We start from the raw sequence: 20,030 nt of genomic DNA on the forward strand, positions 1-20,030 counted from the left end.
AGTGCGGTGCTAAAGAAACTAAGGCGGTCAATATAAATCGGGCGTCGCACACTACGGCGTGCCTTATGATCCCATCGGAGTTATAACGTGTAAAACTCCAGAAATAGCATTGTTTTTAGGTTTCTCTTAAATTTACTTTCAATAATGCTTTCACCATTGTAGCTTAGCGGCGCTGTTTCCATCCTTATATACCAGGTGTTTTTGAGCACCTGTCCGCGCTCGTTCATATTGTGTTTCCTTTCTCTTTTTTTTTTCGCGCTGTAAGTACGTCAGAATACTGAAACCAACTAGCCAAGCTTCTTATGTTTGCCATGACCAGAGCTAGTCGCATTGCTTAGAAATAGCGCGAGTGACTTTGGAGCAGTATCAAGTGTGTTTGCTTGAACTAGCTCGGCTGGCGTTAGCTCTACATTACATCGGCCACGAATTGTGCTCTCAAATAAAGGATCGCTCTATTGTGCGCTCTTGCACATCGTCACTGCAACTACTGGCTGAATGCAGTTGAGGTTTTCGCAAGCTGTATTCGTCTCGACAAGAAGCGGTGTCAAACCCCCGTCCCATTTTCATTGTACAATGTGTTATACAACGCGCCGATTCCCCAGCGCTTTCTAGGCACCGTGGTGAAATTTTATTGTGAAGAAAAGAAAGGCTACGAACAGACATTTCTTAGAGCTTCAGACCCTGTAATCATTGCTGATATTGAGGATAGGTGCGACATATAATCGTGATGGTATCATTTCGTGTGCTATGCGCACTCTTCCTTGTCTCGGGCATTATCGGTGAGTGCAAGCTATGTATTTGAAGGTGGAGGACCACGAATTTTATTTTCCATGAGGGGTGAAAGCTGCGCAGGAATAATGCGATGATCTTATTCCAGTTATTCTTTTAAATTATTACGCTTCGTCGGTGGTCAAATTGGCCTTTCGGTTTGTTATCACCTGAATAGGGTTATTCTTAGTTGCGAGTGGTGTGAAAAGAATAGAATTGAACGAAACGAATCGTCGCATTATATTGGTCCTAACTACCGTGTTTGCTTAAGTGTGCACTGTTTATTTTTGTGGATCATGTTGGACATATGCGTGTTTCTCGTGCTTAAAGAAACGTCTGACAGCCTTAAGTACACTCTAGCGAATGCATTTGATGAGTTGCCTATATTGTCTAATAGTTCTTTATTTGGGTAAAAGAAACACATCAGTAAATGTTTTCTTTTTATTTTATTTTTTGCTGTTGTTTGGTAAGAAATTTGTTTTCGGTGCACAGAGAGCCACATGCGTGGACGGATGGATATTTTACGCATCTAAACATAAGATGTTTATTCTTTGAAACCCACCTCTGCTCAATCAAAGCTGTTTGTCAAGCATGCTGCAGCGAAGTACATCATTTGATATCAGTGTTGCTAGGCATTTTGTTCCTCCTACTTCAGAGATTTTAGCTAAAAAGAGATTACGGCCATGAAAAAGAAAATAATAATCTTTGCTGCCCTGAGATAGCACAAGTCAAGTCCGGCTTTTAAGAGGGGCGTAGGAAGGTTCACCTACGCCAAGATGGCAGCATCAATAACAGCATGCCATTAACCGCATGACAACCGGAGAGAGCTTTACAATCATGCCGATGATAACACTGACTGCTGAGCCATGGATCATTGGTAGTGGACTTGTAACATTACACTAGATACGTTCCACAAAGAATTAACCAGTTGATAAAATCAGGAAGCTGAAAATGATCGGAATACTTCCGACTGGTACGTAGAAAACAGCGTGCACGCGTGAGGTTACCGCTGTAAAGAACTCTCCAGAATTAGGTTCCAATTAATATGCTTTCACGCTTGCTTTCGAACATAGATACTGATACATTAGGCGCATGCGATTAGGAAAATCTAGAAGAAGAGCATGCGAAGCACTGAAATGGTAACTGACAGAATATTAAGCGCGGGTACTTTTCCACTATTTGGTGCAGCATCAGTAGGAGGAAACACACAGAAACTCGTGTTGAACGTACTTTCGAGAAAAATTAGCGAACTTAATACGCAATCCTAGACAGTCGTCATCTGCTGACTATGTTAATGACTATCATAAACATAGTCAGCCATTCAATAGGTGTTGTTGCCACGAGCGCGCTCACTGCAATCACAACGTGCACACCTCTAGGATGAACAGAGATGAACAAGTCACAACGCTCCAGAAAACTGCTGACATATTTAATGACAAACTGAACACTGCGTGCAGGAGGACCTCGTCCGGGAAACGGCACAATATTCGCCATCCCTAACACAACTCGCGGCTCCAACGTCACTCTTCTGCGGACACCAATGTCACCGTTCCGAAGATGGGCGTGTCGAAATATTCGGCGCCCAATTACCCACCATGTTTCCGCAACCCATCTGAATGGCGCACTGGTGACGACAAGCCCATTTGTTTTCACTGCCGTCGAATGGGGCAGATTTCTCAGCACTGTCGCAGTCACTGGAGTTCCCCGACCCGGTCTACTTATACTGCCTACTCTCGCCCCCCAGATAGCCCTTTTTGTCCCTATGCCGCACACTCTGATAATGCCGCCACTGATTCTCCTGCGCCGAACCGCCCATATTCTCATTCGCCTTCGCCCCAACGACGACAATCTCGCTCCCCCCAGCCCCGCTGCTCCTATTCGCCGACTCCCTTCGGACGCCGCTCCCAGCCGGAAAACTAGACGACGCAGCGCCTCGAGGTGACACTGCATTGCTCCCTACGCCGCCAAATCCTCTACTGACGTTGCCCATTCTTCTGAACCTTCTTGACGTGCAAGTCGACAGTGTTTCTGTGTCTGCTCTTATAGACACTGGGGCCCTGTGGGTAATGGGCACTGACCTTCGTAACCAACTGAAGAAAATAATCACGTCCGCCTCGACGCCTGTTGTCCGTGTCGCCGATGGCGGAACAGCCCCCGTAATTGGTATGTGTGCCGCCCGCATCTCTTTCGCCGATCACTCCACTGTCGTGCTATTCAGTCATCGCGCACTGTCCACACGACGTCATCCTCGGCCTAGACTTTCTCTCCACACATTCTGCTCTCATCTATTGTTCCGACAGTACTCTCCGCCTTGACCTGCCTTTTCTGGATCCCACTGAACCACACTCCACTCGCCTCAGTTCCGTCGACTTCGTTCGCTTGCCACCTTCGGCACTGACTTACGTTGGCTTAGTGTCATCCCCACCAGTGTCCGACGGTCACTACATCGCGGCTCCTAGGCAAGACGTCCTCCTTACACACGGGATCACAGTACCTCATACAGTTTTATCTACGGCGGACTACGTCTGCCTGCCAATGGTCAACTTTGGTTTGTCGACACAAGAAAGAGAATCAACTTTTATACTGAGCCCTTAGCAAAGGTTGGTACGCGCTGGCACCAGATGGGGTGGAACCTTATTCTCTGGTCCCATATGCGTCCAGCAGTTCCTGGCCCCTAGCTGCCAGCGCGAGCTGCGTCGGTAGGTCGGGGCTGGACAACAAGGTCTCCCATCGCTCGGGGGGCGGGGGGGTAGGGGGGCTGGAGAGGGGGGTGTACGGATGGTTGGAGGTTCTTGAGCTTAGTGTACTCTGCAAGGATGTGTGCTAGAGTGCCTTTTGATCATCTGCAAAACGGGCAGGAGGTGTCATGCTCTGTTGGGAACATCTTGTGCAAGAGCACGGGATGAGCTAGCGACCCCGCTTGCGTGCGTCGCACGATCGTTTGCTGCACTCGGGTGAGTTGCTGATGCGGACGCGGAAGCCTACATCTGCCGCTCCTGTACATTTGGGCGGTTTCTTTGTAACTTGTCACGGGGTGCGGTAGCTCTGGCTCGTGCTCGGCCCAGATTGACAGTTCTCGGGCATAGTGGTCGACGAGTGCGTTGCCCTCCACTTGCGAGTGAGCTGGGACCCACACGAGCTCAACGGCCCATCCCGGTGATTTGAATTTGGTGAGGATTGCTAATGCCGCGGGAGATTGTTCCCCTTGCGGTAGCTTGCATAGGCGGTCTGGGTGTGTGTGACCACGGTCTTCACTCCCGGTTGTGCGAGTGCGAGGGCCACGGCCACTTCTTCTGCTTCGGCTGTATTCGTCGTCCGTATCGACGCGCCTGTGACCAGTTTATCGATGGTGGTGACGACCGCCATTGCTCTGGTTCCGTGTTTGGAAATCGAGGCGCCCGCGTAGAGAACCTCGGGGTCCTCTTCCAGCTGTTGAGCCAGTGCCTTGGCCCGCGCAGAGCGCCTCTCGTCGTTCCTCCCCGGCTGCATGTTCCGGGGGAGGGGCTTTGTCTTAATAATGTCTCTCCACGTTGTGGGGAGCGGCTCCGTTGTCGGTTGCTGTTTAATTTGCCATCCCATCTTGCGTAGGACAGCCCAACCTTGCACTGTCCGGCTCAGCCTTACTCTCTGGTGGGATAGGTGTGCTTGCACCAGCTCTTCCACCATGTTGTGGGCACCCATTTCCAGCAGCTTCTGCACCGACGAGTAGACTGGGATGCCTATGGCGAGTTTGACTGCTTTCCTTATCGTCGTGTTCAGCGTCTCGCGGTTCACCTTCGCAAGCTGGAGGTACAGGGCGGAGTACGTTACGCGTGACACGACAAATGCCTGCACCAGGCGCAGTGCGTCTCCTTGTTTGATCCCTCTGTTCCGGTTGGTGACTCTCCGGATCACGCTCAGGACCTGCTCTGATGTGGTCATGATTTTGTTGACGGCTGCGTGCGCCTTGCCGTCGCTGCGCAACAGCAGGCCCAGTATCCAGATCCGCTGCATTGGCTTGATCTCTGTGCCATCGACGGTGATAATTATGTTCGGCGGCGGCTCTTTCTTTGGTCTTCCGGGCTGTACCATGAGCAGCTCCGATTTCTCTGGAGCGCAGCTCAGGTCGCAGGTCATGGAATACTCGCGGACGGTCGTTGCCGCTCTCTGCAGGGCTTCCTCCGCCCAGGCATCGGACCCCGCGCGGTTCGTCCACATCGTTATATCGTCGGCATAGAACGCGTGGTCCACGCCTTCGATCTGATTAAGTAGTTCGGGCAGGGGCAGGAATGCCATATTGAAAAGCAGAGGCGACAGGACCGACCCCTGCGGGGTACCCCTGTCTCCGAGCTCCGCAGGCTCTGACCGTTCCTTTCTTATCCGGATAGTTGCCGTTCTATTGGTTAGAAAATCCTTAATATAGCCGTAGGTCTTGCGGCCACGCCCCGTCTTGCGCAGGTTCTCGAGCACGCTGGCGTGGGACACGTTGTCGAAGGCCCCCTTGAGGTCCAAAGCCAGCATACCCCGGGGCGCCTGTCTCGTTGCTCGTTTTATCACTAGTTCGTGTAATTGGATCAGGACGTTTTGGGTGCTCAGGTGCTGGCGGAATCCATACATGGTCGCCGGCGTCTGATTCGTCTCGTCCAGGTGTGCTTGAAGTCTTCTGAGAACCATGCGTTCCATGACCTTGCCCACACAGGACATGAGCGAGATCTGGCGCATGTTCTCGGTCGTCAGAGGTTTGCCGGGTTTCGGTATGAACCCTACCTCGGCCTCTTTCCATTCGGCGGGGAACTTCTAGCTTTCCCATGTTATGTTGATGTGACCCAGGAGCCCGCGTACCGCCGCATCACTCATGTTATTGAGCAGCTTGTGTGTAATGGCGTCCGTTCCGGGTGCGCTCGTCTTATTACTTTCGTCTATGGCTACTAATAACTCCGTGATGGTGAGCGGTTCATCCAATGCCAGATTTTCCGGTCCCCCGTAGTCCTCCGGTATCGGAAATCGTCCTCTCTCCGTCTTGAGGTAGATCACCTTGAGGTCTTCAATGAGCCTTTGGCCGTTGCCATCGTAAGCGTTCAGAACTTTGGTGAGGTTGTGGTTGGTTGCGGTCTTGCTGCTCAACGGGTTGATCAGGTGTCTGAGCAGGCACCAGTTCTTGCGCGCCGACAGCTTTCCCTGCAGCCCGTCGCACGTACTCATCCAGTTCTCTCGGCACAGCTTGGTTGCGTATTCAGCGATCTGTTTGTAGAGGAGCGCGATGCGTTTGACGAGCTTCTTATTTCGACATTGACGATTCCATTTTCGCGTGAGCGAGTGCCGCGCCGCCCACATGTGTGCTAGCTTGGCGTCGACGAAGGGCGTCCGCATCGTTTTCACTACTTCTTGAGTAAATCTGTCGAGCGCGATCTTTTGCTCTCGCGCCTATTCTGCGTACGTTTGATGTCTGCCCTCCTCCGCGTTTTCTCCGGAGGTCTCGTTGCAAGTCGATGCAACTGCAGCAAGAGAAGGTATTATTTGTCCAAACCATCAACAGAACATAATCGTCGTGAGTACCTCGAAGAGGGAGCACGCCGACAAGTACGCCATGGTAAAACGCATCGACATTCGAGGAATGTCCCACGAGGTGAGCGCTTACGAATCGGCGCCTCACGGAACAGTTAACGAACACTGACGACACAAGTGCTGCCACGCGGGATGTCTCTGGCTCAGCTTTCCTCATTTGAGGCTCACTCAGTAGCATCTATTGCAGTAGACGACAATTCAGCCGATCCTCTTCTACCATCGCAGTCGGCAGCTTGTACCATCGCCGACTTACAGAAAATGATTGCGCCCGACATGACGTCCGAGCACGCTCGTGAGCTCTACCGCGTTCCGTTTACCTTCCACGATATTTTTGACTTTAAGGATAGTCATTTGGCCCAAACAACAGCTGTTAAATATCACATTAGTACCCGTGATGCGGGTATTCATCGCCGCCCGTATCGAGTGTCACCGGCTGAGCGTCAAGTTATTCACGCGGAAGTTGGCAAAATGCTTGCCAAGAACATTACTGAACCGTCATGTAGTCCATGGGCGTCACCTGTTGTACTGGTAAAAAAATAAGGATGGCTTATGGCGCTTTTGCGTGGATTATCGGCACCTTAACAGGGTTACCAAAAACGACGTGTATCCTCTACCTCGGATTGATGACGTCCTTGACTGCCTCCACGGTGCTCGCTATTTCTCCTCTATTGACCTTCACTTCGGCTACTGCCAGATTGCCGTGGACAATCTCGACCGCGAGAAGACTGCTTTTGTAACGCCCGACGGTCTGTATCAATTAAAAGTGATGCCGTTCGGTCTATGTAATGCTCCTGCCACTTTTGAACGCATTAGGGACTCCCTTCTTCATGGTTTGAAATGATCCACGTGCCTGTGGTACTTGGACGACTTTATAGTATTCTCCCCAGCGTTCGCAACACACCTCGAGCGCCTCTTAGCAGTTCTGGACGTTTTTCGTTGAGCCGGTCTGCAACTCAACGCATCGAAGTGCCAATTCGGCTGTCGCCAGATTACCGTCCTTGGACATCTCGTTGACGCGAACGGAGTGCAACCAGACCCAGGCAAGATCCACGCTGTTACGCACTTCCCTGTTCCGAAGTGTGCCAAGGGTAGGGTGTCTAGATAGGGGAGGTGTGATGACCGCGGCGCCCTTCCCATAGAGAGGGGTGATCCCTTTGCACGTGACTGCCGCTAGGGCAATACAGAGCGCTGCGGCCCGGGGCGCCGTGTGCATTTCCGCGGAGACTGCGCAGAGAAGGCAGCGAGTCCGGCTAGACAGCGCCTGGGCGCCGGATGTTCACGGTGTGTTTTGCTGCAGATTGTTGCGTGTGCTGCTTATTTATAACTGCTGTGGGCTGACGAAGATGCCTTCAACTTCAAAGAAAAAAACTCAGAGGTGGTGCTTCGTGTTAGGGTGCGATTCCGGTTATAAATCTTTTTCGGAAAAAATGTCCCTTTTCCGTGCGCCGACATGCCAAGAACTGTTATTGAAGTGGGCGCATGCCATTCCAAGGGCCGACAAACCGCTACGTGTTTCAATACATTCCACAAAGGCCCTCCTGAAGTACTTAACCAAAAAGGTCGGCTTCAGATACCCGATGACGTCGCACCTGAGCCAAGACTGCCTTGAGCGCTCGTTTGGGATAGTACGGCAGGCAAGTGGTGCAAATGATTACCCCACCCCGGCTCAGTTCATCCTTATCATCAGGTACTTGTATATCTTTGGCTGTAAAAATAATTTTGCTGAACAGCTTCCTGTAATTTCAACATTTGCTGGTACTTGAGCTTTTACAGTCTTGCAAAGAGCCCTAGAGGTGGAAGCGTGTCGCCAGGACTTCTGGACTCCCTTCTTTCTGCGGAAGAGGCATTCTTGGAAAATCAGAAACAAGATGATGTATTACCCATGGAGGCTGTTGAAGTGGCCGTGGACCACGTGGACTATGTTGAAAAACGAAGCGATGCTCGCTTGGTATACTACATTGCAGGCTACGTGGCCAGGAAGCGTGTGCTCTCAACTAGCTGTGCAGCATGCAGGGATGCCTGCCTTGTGCCGAGGGACTGTGTCCCAAAAGAACTCTCAGCTGATGCCTCCAAAGAGTGGGACTTGGGTGGGCTTCTCTACCCGTCGGAGTCATTGTATCGTCTGATTCAAGCTCTTGAAAGCAGGCTAACATGAATTTAGCAGAACGCGTCTGCATTCTAAAGCTGCCTTCAGCATACTCAAGAACGCGAGTACAAATGTGGCACAAATTGGTTGTGTGGAGCATTGCCTGGCACTTACAGAATCGGTGGTCAGGTTTTTCTGCCTTACCAGAATCCACTTTCATTTGAAGAGCCTCAACCAGGAAATGGATGAGAAAAAAGGCAAAAGAACGAAGCCTTGCCTGATGTAAAACAAGCAGCAGAATTGGAAGTACATTCTGCTGTATGCAATAAAGTTTGCTCGTCCAGAAACATGTTGCTTTTGTTTATCTGGTTTTTGAATTGCAGTGAGAATGAAATGACTCCAGGACGTTGCACTACAAGGTATGTCATGGTTTAATGCTGATTTGGCAGGTGTAAACGAACTTAAACGCTTTCGTACGTAATAACGCCCACAACTAAAAAAAAATACGGGTGGCGAAAATGAACATTCCGGGGGATCCTAGCAGTTATCGCGTCGACCTCGAAGAAGAAAGAATACGATTGCATATAAATCGTGCAAACAGCATTCTACGATAGATAAGCTCCCCGCTGATTTAGTGGCTTTAATATGGAATTTCTAAAATGCGTGCTCGCTTTCTGCCAGCAGAAAACTCGGTTGTGTTACCCCGTATTCGAAAACCACATGATAACCTAGCGCAATACCATCTTTGCGATGTCTAAGGGACTGCAGTATTAGCTAAAATTTCTAAAACTCAGTCAAATGCGTTTCCACTACAGCATTCCCTCTAAACACGCAGCGGACGGCCGCGCGTGCTGACGGCGCCCCTGACAACAGCGCCGCCCCGCGGCATTCACGCGAACGGGGGTCAGGTTTTCCTGGCCGGTCATCACACCTCCCCTATCTAGACACCATACCAAGGGTGTGCGCAGCTTTATCGGCCTTTGTTCGTACTTCCGCCGTTTCGTGAAAAATTCCGTGCCATAGCACGACCACTAACCAAGCTTTCGAAAAAAGACGCCCCTTTCCAGTGGCGTAATAACGAGGCCTCTGGATTCTCGCAACTAATCGACTTTCTCACAACGCCTCCCATTATGGCCCCATTTCGATCCTTCTGCGCCTACCGAAGCCCGTACTGATGCCACCAGTCACTGAATTGGCGCAGTACTGGCACAACGCCAGCGCGGCAACGGCCGTGTTATCGCTTACGCCAGCAGGCTCATCTCACCCTCGAAGCGCAACTATTCCATCACTGAGCGTGAGTGTCCAGCCCTAGTTTGGGGGGTTGCGAAGTTCCGCCCATACTTATATGGCCGGCCCTTTTCTGTGGCCACAGACCATCACGCACTTTGCTGGTTATGCTCACTGAAAGATCCTACAGGAAGACTTGGGCCTTACGCCTCAAAGAATATTCGTATTCTGTCAACTAAAAATCTGGCCGACTACACAAGGACGCTGAGTGCCTGTCTCGCAACCCGCTAGACGAGCCCGACGACGGCGACAGTAGTACCCCCAATGCCATTTTCTCTGTGTCTGCCTTCGCTAACGTCTCTGACGAGCACTACCGAGACCTATCGCTGCGAGCACTTATCGAGCGTCTGCACTCTACACCTACCGACGCATCCGTTCGCCGATATGTCCTCCAGGGCGGCATTCTGTACCGAAGGGACTTCCTCCCTGACGGATCTGATCTTCTTCTTGTCGTGCCAAAATATCTACGAGAGGCTGTGCTCTTTGAGATGCATGACGCACCCACTGCAGGACATCTTGGGGTAACCTGCACGTACGACTGCGTCCGCCGCCGCTTCTAATGGCCTGGTTTCGCTCGCTCTGTCCGACGCTATGTTGCTGCATGTGATCCCTGCCAGCGTCGGAAAACACTTCAGGTGCTACCTGCCGGTCATCTCCAGCCGATCACTGTTCCTGTGGAACCGTTCTTTCGTGTTGGATTAAACCTCCTCGGTTCCTTTCCAACGTCATCCTCTGGGAACAAATGGGCAGCCGTCGCAACTGATTACACCACCCGCTACGCCATCACGCGGGCTCTCCCTACCAGTTGCGCCACTGACGTCGCGGACATTCTCTCGCGTGACATGATCTTGCTTGATGGCGCCCGCGACAGCTGCTTACTTACCGTGGTCGTAACTTCCTCTCGAAAGTTATTACCCGTTCCTGCTCCATTCAACATAAGCTGTGCGATGGAAGACGGCGCGCGTCTTTCCCACCTTCCTCCCTTGCGCGTGCTGGATGAAGCCAACATCCTTCTCAGCTTGCCCTCGCAAACTTACACTCACACCCACAGCATACGGCGCAGGGTCGCGATTTCATCGCACCTGTACTACACGAAATATCACGGCGACGGCGAGAATGCACCTGGAGTGTCCGTATCATTGCTATCGCTATAAAAGCAGTTGTGCGTTTAACGTATATTATGCGGCATCGGAGTTGGCCCCGAGATAAAGCTTCCTCGAACTAGCGCTAAAGAAACACATACTAGCTATCGCTGGGATAACTGTGCTTCTCTCTATCACATCCTTCTTTTGCAGTTCGCTCATATTTATTTATAGCGATCGCTCATTATTTGCTTTCGCAGCGCACAATGCGAGCTCCAACTGCAAGTCTAACGGCTATCAATGCAAGCTGAAGTTCTTGTGCCCGACTAAAGACAGGGTAAAGCTAGGAGGCTGTTGGTTTTGGAGTACGTGCTGCAAAAAATGTAAGGATGCATTTTTCTATTTTGTTCGTACAAATTTTTCAGTGCCAGTGCGAGAAATACACTTGGGAAAAATTAGTTATTAAAAGACAGTAAGGGGCAAAAATTTTAGAAGAAGAGATAGATAGTCAACCGGTGTATAACTCGCTGCTTTTTTGTCACCATCCCGAGTTAGTTTGTATTTACAAACTGAAATAAAGACTTGACGACTATAAGGCGGGAATTGCACGTCAGGAGTTGAGAAACCAGAAATAAAAAACTTCAGAGCCAATTAAGGAGTAAATGCGAGAGAACTTGGGTAGCATTACGTGCCACCTCTCTGAGGTCGCGGATCCATTGTTTAAACAACGTTCACCTCACTGCAAAGCATAGGCTCATACATTTCATTTTACTGGGTAAGGGGGAGGGAGGGGGAGGCGACCGATCTTTTCCGAGCCCCAACCATATATTTATATATTTAACCTTTAATAACAGTTGCACTTGACGAAACTTCATGTGACCTTGAAGAACTCTTCCCTGAAGTGACGGCCCTATATTAGTATTTACAAGACATGACAGTAGGATGCAGTTCAACTTCATTCTGAGTACCCCAGCAAAACCAAGAGACTCGCGCCCCTCGAAAGAGTCATCATCATCATCATCATCATCATCATCCTGGTTACGCCCACTGCAGGGCAAAGGCCTCTCCCATACTTCTCCAACTACCCCGCTCATGTACTAATTGTGGCAATGTCGTCCCTGCAAACCCCTTAATCTCATCCGCCCTCCTAACCTTCTGCCGCCCCCTGCTACGTTTCCCATCCTTTGGAATCCAGTCCGTAACCCTTAATGACCATCGGTTATCTTCCCTCCTCATTATGTGTCCTGCCCATGCCCATTTTTTTTCTTGATTTCAACTAAGATGTCATTAACTCGAGTTAGTTCCCTCAACCAATCTGTTCTTTTCTTATCCCTTAACGTTACACCTACCATTCCTCTTTCCATAGCTCATTGCGTCGTCCTCAACTTAAGTAGAACCCTTTTCGTAAGCCTCCAGGTTTTTGCCCCGTACGTGAGTACTGGTAGTACACAGCTGTTATACACTTTTCTCTTGAGGGATAATAGCAAACTGCTGTTCATGATCGGAGAATACCGGCCAAACGCACCCCAGCCCATTCTTATTCTTCTGATTATTCCAGTCTCATGATACCGATCCGCGGTCACTACCTGCCCTAAGTAAACGTATTCCCTTACCACTTCCAGTGCCTCGATACCTATCGTAAACTGTTGTTCTCTTCCGAGACTGTTAAACATTACTTTAGTTTTCTGCAGATTAATTTTTAGACCCACTCTTCTGCTTTGCCTCTCCAGGTCAGTGAGCATGCATTGCAATTGGTCCCCTGAGTTACTAAGCAAGGTAATATCATCAGCGAATCGCAAGTTACTAAGGCATTCTCCATTAACTCTTATCCCCAATTCTTCCCAATCCAGGTCTCTGAATACCACCTGTAAACCCGCTGTGAATAGCATGCGAAGTGGATTCAGTTAAGCACGCAAGGGATATGCAGAGTATCCCAGCTAATTTTAGCCAGACATTTAAAATATGCAAATGCCACGTAGCTGGACAGAACAAAAGTAAAATTGTTTGCCGTCACCTGGAGATACTCAAACTGTATTTTTTTCATTCGGCCTAATGAGATAATTCGTGCTGATTACTTATCATCTTCTCAAATATTATAGTTAGATGAAAATTGTCAATGAGAAAATTGTAGAGCGACATGAAAAACTCCCGATGCAGCTTTCTTTTACTCAATGCGTGCCACATAACAGTTTTTTCCGGGCGTGAATGTCGCCCGCGAATACAGGCAATGTTCCTCGTGTGGCAAGTCGCGAGGCAATTTCGCGTGCCATTTGCCGGCTTCTTTCACACTCGGAAAAACCCTTTTATGCTGCATGTATTGAGCAACATAAAGCTGTATCGGGAGTTTTTCATGTCGCTCTACAACTTTCTCCTTGACACTTTTCATGTAACTATAATATTTGAAAAGTTGATGAATAATTAGCACTAATTATCTAATTATGCAGAATTAAATATACTGTTTGAGTATCTTTAAGAACAATATCATATTCCGGAGAGTGAATATTGTGGTTCAGGACGCAATGCTAAGGCCTTTGATACCGTAATGTACGATCTACTAAACCTTAAACTCGATCAGCTTAACATTGATCCTTTAGTATTAGCCTGGATCAAGGACTTCCTTTCCAATCGAACTCAGTACGAAACTGCCAATAACGCTTCCTCTGCTTTTTCATTTACATCAGGGGTCCCGCAGGGATCCGTCCTCGGGCCTCTGCTCTTTCTAATATATATTAATGATCTCCCTGACTGCGTGAAATCGTCTTCAATTAACCTATTTGCTGATGACTGCGTGATATAACATAAGATTAGTGACCCCACCGATTCCACTAAACTATAGGACCTTAACAATTTATCTATATCGTGCAATGCGTGGAACATGAAACTAAAAGTAAATAAATGTAAATGTATGCGCATATCACGCCGCTCTAACAATACTGACACACGCATGTATTTTCTGAATAGCGCTCCTCTCTGTCAAGTTAATTTTTACAAGTATATCGGCCTTTATATAACTCACGATCCATCATGGCACAAGCATATGGATTTTATAACTTCTAACGCTAATCGCACGCTAGGCTATCTACGCAGAAACTTTTACGCCATTCCTGCATCTTTAAAACTGACGCTCCAGAAAACACTTCGATCAAAATTAGAATATGCCTCGGCCATCTGGGATTCCCTTCAAGTATCACTAACCCTCTCCCTCGAAGCCATTCGGAACCGCGCGTCCCGCTTTCTTCTATCTAAATACTCTCGTCATGCTAGCGTAACACTCATGAAGCAAACCCTTAACATACCGGAACTTTCAGTACATCGTGCATACAGTCGCCTCTGCCTTTTCCACGAGATTTGCCGCAACGCGGTACTAAAAGAAAAACGTCTTACTCCTCCTTCCTACTTTTCATCCCGCAGTGATCACCTTCATAAAGTTTTCGTGCCATCTTGTCGCACGAACGCGTACTATTACTCTTTTTTACCTCGCACCTGCAATGACTGGAACCACCTCCCCGCATCGGTCGCTACTATTATAGACTCATCGAGGTTCAAGACTGCTGTTTTCCATGCCATGTAACGAATATTTTATTCATTGATCTGCATTCTTTTTTAGTGAATATGTACCACTCCTTTCTGTAGCGCCTACGGGCCTTGAAAGTATTTAAAATTAATAAATAAATAAATCATCAGCATAGAGACGTGTGTTAGCACTTATATTTTAGGCAAGTCATTAAAGCAGAAAGAGAATTGGGCCGAGGTCTATTCTGTACTGTTTGTCCAATATGAACTCTTAAGCAGCAAGATTGAACAACTTTCCAAGAAAACGATATGTTGTGCAGTACACACCAAAGCACCGAAGGCGAACGAAACCGCAAACGCCCGGAATAGCGGGTGTCGCAGTGCTCTTCCTGCTAATCATGGATTTTCGGCTTTGCAGAGAAATATGACACCTGTCCGTCAATTCGTGGGACCTGCCAGAATATCTCCAAACCATGCCAAGGACTTGTACACGCAAACATGCAATGCGGTGATGGCCAGAGGTGCTGCGTCCCCGTTTTGCACTAGTGACCTTCGGGAACAACAAGTGCGCCGTTTTTCCTGTGGCTTCCTGAGAGCAACTTACTCGGCGTTTTCCTCATGGCCTATTTGCAGAATATTTGAGGAATAAAGCTTCCCATATTCAGTGAATTGGATTGAAGGTTCGGATTAAGGAAATGGCAAATGTTGTGCGTATTGTGCACATGATGCCCGATTTGTTACACGACAACTTCGACGCAGTTCTTACCTATGAAGGTAAGTTTCATCGTTGTGCATCATCATGTGACATTATGGTCGTATATTACATTATGTTGCTGTCGTCGAAATCCGCGACAAAAGCCAACATACTTTCGTCACATGCTATGCTGGTTACCGCTCCCCTCGCTGTATCATATTGTCGAAGATGTGTAAGGATCACAAGCCAAGAACGCTCGCCATGTTGCCGTCCTTAAAACGTGTCTGGACGGATCAAACGCGGAAAAGTATTCACGATCAGATAGTAAATCTCCTTAAAAAACGAAGTGTAATAGTCTGGAGACAGAATGCCAAAATACAAGGGCGATTGTACTTAATACTTCGTACTTAATACTTAATACTTAATACGTACTTAATACTTCGTACTTGAGCATTTTTTTTTATTTTCCAGTATTCAAGCAATCTTCTTAGGAAAGGGACATAAAAATATGCTGACCAAAGTCGCTGTATTTTAAATACAACAAACGCAACAAAGATGTGCACTGCACGGTTGCCGAGGAAAGCAATCTCTCCGTTCCCAAATATTTAAGTAGGAGCCCCTGAGCTAAAACTTGCACTTAAGGCCATAGGCTACCTATAATTGCTGCTAGTCTCAATTACTGAGGCCTTCCGCCGAAAAATATAGTAACGCTGTGACAGTGAAGCACCTAGGAGTGCAGAAATAATTCCGACAAGGGCGGCAAGGTCGAAGTGATTTCATACATGACATCAAGTGTCACACAGGTTAAAAAAGAAACACAGCATTATGTTTGGAGATTCGACTGGTTTTTCAAGACCACAACTTGTTTGCTGACATCGCAAAGGGCTGGTGCATCTGGGATCTGGCGATCTAGTAACGGCTTCCAGAAAATACGGCCAGTTCGGTGACTTGTACATATCGTATGAACATTAATATAGTATCAAACGATACCTTTCTATGCCGCGAACACGTAGCAATAGTCAGCTGCTCAGGATAAAATGAAAAGTAAGTATAATTAGCTACTTAAACGCTGGGAATATGCCTTTTTCTTAAAGGGCACAGAAACCAGTGCCAGATTTAAGGCCAGCTAACGGCACGCGCTCAACCTTTACTGCCGGCACTTCGATGGACAGAATGAACGTAAGACCCGCCGTGGTTGCTCAGTGGCTATGGTGTTAGGCTGCTGAGCACGTGGTCGCGGGATCGAATCCTGGCCACGGCGGCCGCATTTCGATGGAGGCGAAATGCGAAAACACCCGTGTACTTAGATTTAGCTGCACGTTAAAGAGCCCAGGGGGTCGAAATTTCCGGAGTCCTCCACTACGGCGTGCCTCATAATCAGAAAGTTGTTTTGGCACGTAAAACGGCCTAATTTAATGAACATAAGTTAAATTTACTGCATTTCCCCCAAGTTCAATAGATAACTCGTGACATATGTTTTTCTCGCGGCCATGGGCACGGCGGCTTAAATCGATTGCTACCGCCGACGTGCGCGCTTTCGACCAATCCAATGCCCTGAAGCAATTCCACGTTTCCCAGTCGTGCTAGAACATTTTTTTTTATTTTTTGCTGATACCCCTATGCCCCAACTTTTGCACACCTTGAGTACAAGTTACCTCCGTTGCCCCACAATGAACCCGCAAGGTGTACATATTTGTAAGTTTAACAATTCTTAAACGCAGTCATTTGTGCATAACGTGCAAGATGGCAGAAAGAAAGCAGCAGGAAGTGTCTGTATTGCAATATAAGCTCGGGAGTATGTTTCCTTGTAGAAGAGATGAAGTTTATTATAAACACGGAGACTACTACTATTACTGTTCTAAACAAATAAGTAACACCGTACAAGCAAACTCGCTGGACAAGCAAAAAAACTGACTTTCCCATTTCACGCATAGCGTAACTCTGTTTACAAAGACTGACTGGTCCTGCTCAATGTACAGACAAACTAATGCGTCCTATCACAGCATTGTGTTCGCTGTTGCACGCAGCGTTATAATGCTTCCAACGTCAGTGTGCAGTGATTACCGTTCTCCACAAGTTCTCGCTATGAATTTCGCCATGTTTGTGCGCTACGAGTTGCAGTAAGCACCAGCAGAAGCGTTCCAGCAATATACGTATTTTTCGGTCGTCAGAAGGCGATAAATCAGTACCTTATGGCAATCTGACAAAATTCGTGCGTTCTGAGAACGTATCGAGCCACGTTTAATAAACAGGTGATCGTAGGACACCTGACCCGAGGGCCAGGCCGCGTTTTCGCCTTCGTGGCACTGCGATCACCCATTCACGGAGATTTCCCGGGATGTTGACAGAGCGCCCATTCTACGGTTCGCTCGCTGGAAATACCGCGAAGGAAAACTGTTCATTGACCGGCACGCACTGCTCTGAACTGCCTTAGACGAGCACAGGTCCTCTTTAAACGGCCAGTATAGTAAACAAGCGGCACCCTCTAGGCCAAAAGAAAATCCCTCACTTTGTTGCAGCGAGCAAAGACCGTAAGGCAACCTGCGGGAAAATCTTAAAAGAGGAGCTATGCTACTGCAGCAGCAATGAGACGACGGCGACTGCAGTAGGTGTAGTCCCATGTTTGTCCAGACTTTTCCCTTTTAATACATGTAAGTACGCCAGAAGGCGTCCCTACACCTATAACGCCTCAGGCACTATGAAAACGCGTCGGGGGGAATCGGTGAGATCACTGCTCCTGGAAATTCTATCAAAAATATTCTTGCAAGGAGACTTGCAGTCATTCAGATATTCCTGACCAGCTTGATTATTTGTGCTTCCTTCGAAAGTAAAGATGAATTTCGTACGCTCAAAGAGTAAATTTCTTTAGTTACCACTTGATCTCTACATATCTTGTGGACCTTGATATTTAGTGAAACTGATAGACAGTTATGGTGCAAAGAGATTTTCGTTTCCGCTCCTGAAATAACATTGTAGCTCGACTATGGGTTATATTTTAAGTAAAATTATGAAAGTCTCATAATATACCCTAGCCCACCATGCCGTTTCAGACTTGACGTTATTTCCTTCTTTAATTATCTGGCGTCTCGTTTTCTCCGTAACGCACACGCTTACATCACATTTACATCGGCTTTGCATTGCAAAACTGACTCGAAGAGAGGAGAAGTAATTGGAAGAGAAATTATTTGGGTATCCGCGCACCTAACGACAGCGTTCGGAACGCCACGCGACGATTTGTGTCATGTTCACAAAGCAATTCACAAGACCAAAACCCTGTAAATTTATAGGAAAATGTAATCTAGTATTTGATCTAGACCCATGTGATCCCGTTCTCTCTTTGAAGCTTGTGGCCAATAAAAAAATATTCCAAGTTATTATTTGTTTTTCTATTATATTCGTTTTTGGAGAAGCATAATTGCATATGGGTCCCTTCTTTTGTAAATTTGGCTGTTTTGTAACAGTCGTTTTGCGAAATAATATTACGATCCCACACATCTTCATGCCGACTCTCCAAGTATAGACTCCTGTAAACCAGTATTATACATGTGCTTTCTTCCTACTATTGCACTGTTGTCTTGACATTTCAGATATTGATTTTTCCCAGCTATGCAGATGCTTGCTTGCTTACTTCCAAATAAAAACACCTTTTCACCCGTGAATGATAAAGGTGCACTTGTTCAACCTTTGGTCGTACGTTTCTTTTTTTCATTCCTTTTCTGTCACAAAAAGAAAATAACAACAACGTTGAATACATGATATATTTTTGTATTGGTATTGAATTGTGCAAATGTGTCGATTTCCGCTTCGCTATATCCTCAAGTTGCCTGATTTAACCTTGGAGACACATTACATTTCTCGAAGAGAAATTTCCTGGCGAAGGATATTGATGAACGTATAGTGCGCGCGGCTAGTTATAATTGGTTTGTTTCGCCGGATATTACTATTCGTACCGTAGATATAGCAGCCCCTTATAGAACAATTTTACCATTTTCTTGGCGAACTTGCTAAGAGGGCTCCCTCGTATTTGCCAACACTGGGCGGCTTAACAGGTGCTTCAGTCCGTTCGCTGACAAAACAATGCAATTGTCCCGGAGTGGCTTCGAAAGGCATGTTGACCTTCTTACACCAACTGCGCTGCCCGATATACCTTGATATTACAAAGAGAAGGTCCTGCAGGCTTCATATGGTGGCTTAAAATCTCATAATTTAAGTTTTTATTTGAAAATGGTCTTTTATATATAACCATAGCCCTCGCGGGCAGGGACAGGACCTCGTCTCTGTCTCATAAAACATCGAGCCGAACGACTTGAGTATTTACGCAGCTTCGGAAATGAAGCACCGCAGGCCTCACTCGTCAAATTTCGCGTTGACTGGGCGGCATTGTAGCTGAATACGAATTTTACATTTAACTCTGAATTCTTGTCTTTTGATTTTGCATATATAAAGCTTTTTCTTGTAAAAAACCTCATTTCACAGACAAGTGGTTAATCTCAAACATTAGTTGCACCACGCGCTATCATGTTTCGCAATCGCCAAGCATGCTTGAACTATTTTCTTGCAAATGAATGTCATTATCATTTCATAATTCAAAATTTTTGTTTGTCTAAGTTAGCTTATTGTCACGTGGTCGTGACGTTGAATAACACAGTAGCAGTACTGTGAACGACAAAACTAACTTTTATTGGGCGAACCTGTGCCCACAAAACAGGCTACACTTATAGCGCAACGATAGCGGCGAACACGCTCGGCGATCGTCGAAAATCTGATCAGCGGGTCAAGCGCGTCGGCTTTTATACAGCAATCATCGAATGTTCCAGATTAAACGTTGGGACCCGCATGCCTTCTAGAATGTTCTACACCATTCGTGTCAAGCGATGAAATCAGATAACACAACGTTCGGCGACAACAGACAGCGGATAGAAGCATCGATAACTTTCCAGAAACTTCGGACACATGCAGGCGCGTCCCGCGCTGTGCGATAACATTTGTTAGGCGACAATACTTGTCGCCCGATAAAGACAAGTACACGTGTCAATACCCCCCTCTTAAAAAGCAT

General features: G+C 47.5%; 1 long non-coding RNA gene across 1 annotated transcript; it reads left to right on the forward strand.

Moving 5' to 3' along the window:
• Positions 1-559: 559 nt before the first annotated feature.
• On the forward strand, positions 560-14,949 carry LOC135897715 (uncharacterized). The gene is made up of 3 exons (XR_010563124.2): positions 560-779; positions 11,028-11,150; positions 14,699-14,949. It is a non-coding gene; the product is annotated as an uncharacterized lncRNA (long non-coding RNA).
• Positions 14,950-20,030: the final 5,081 nt, after the last annotated feature.

The sequence above is a fragment of the Dermacentor albipictus genome, chromosome 3 (genome assembly GCF_038994185.2).
Source record: "Dermacentor albipictus isolate Rhodes 1998 colony chromosome 3, USDA_Dalb.pri_finalv2, whole genome shotgun sequence".
Lineage (NCBI taxonomy): Eukaryota > Metazoa > Arthropoda > Arachnida > Ixodida > Ixodidae > Dermacentor > Dermacentor albipictus.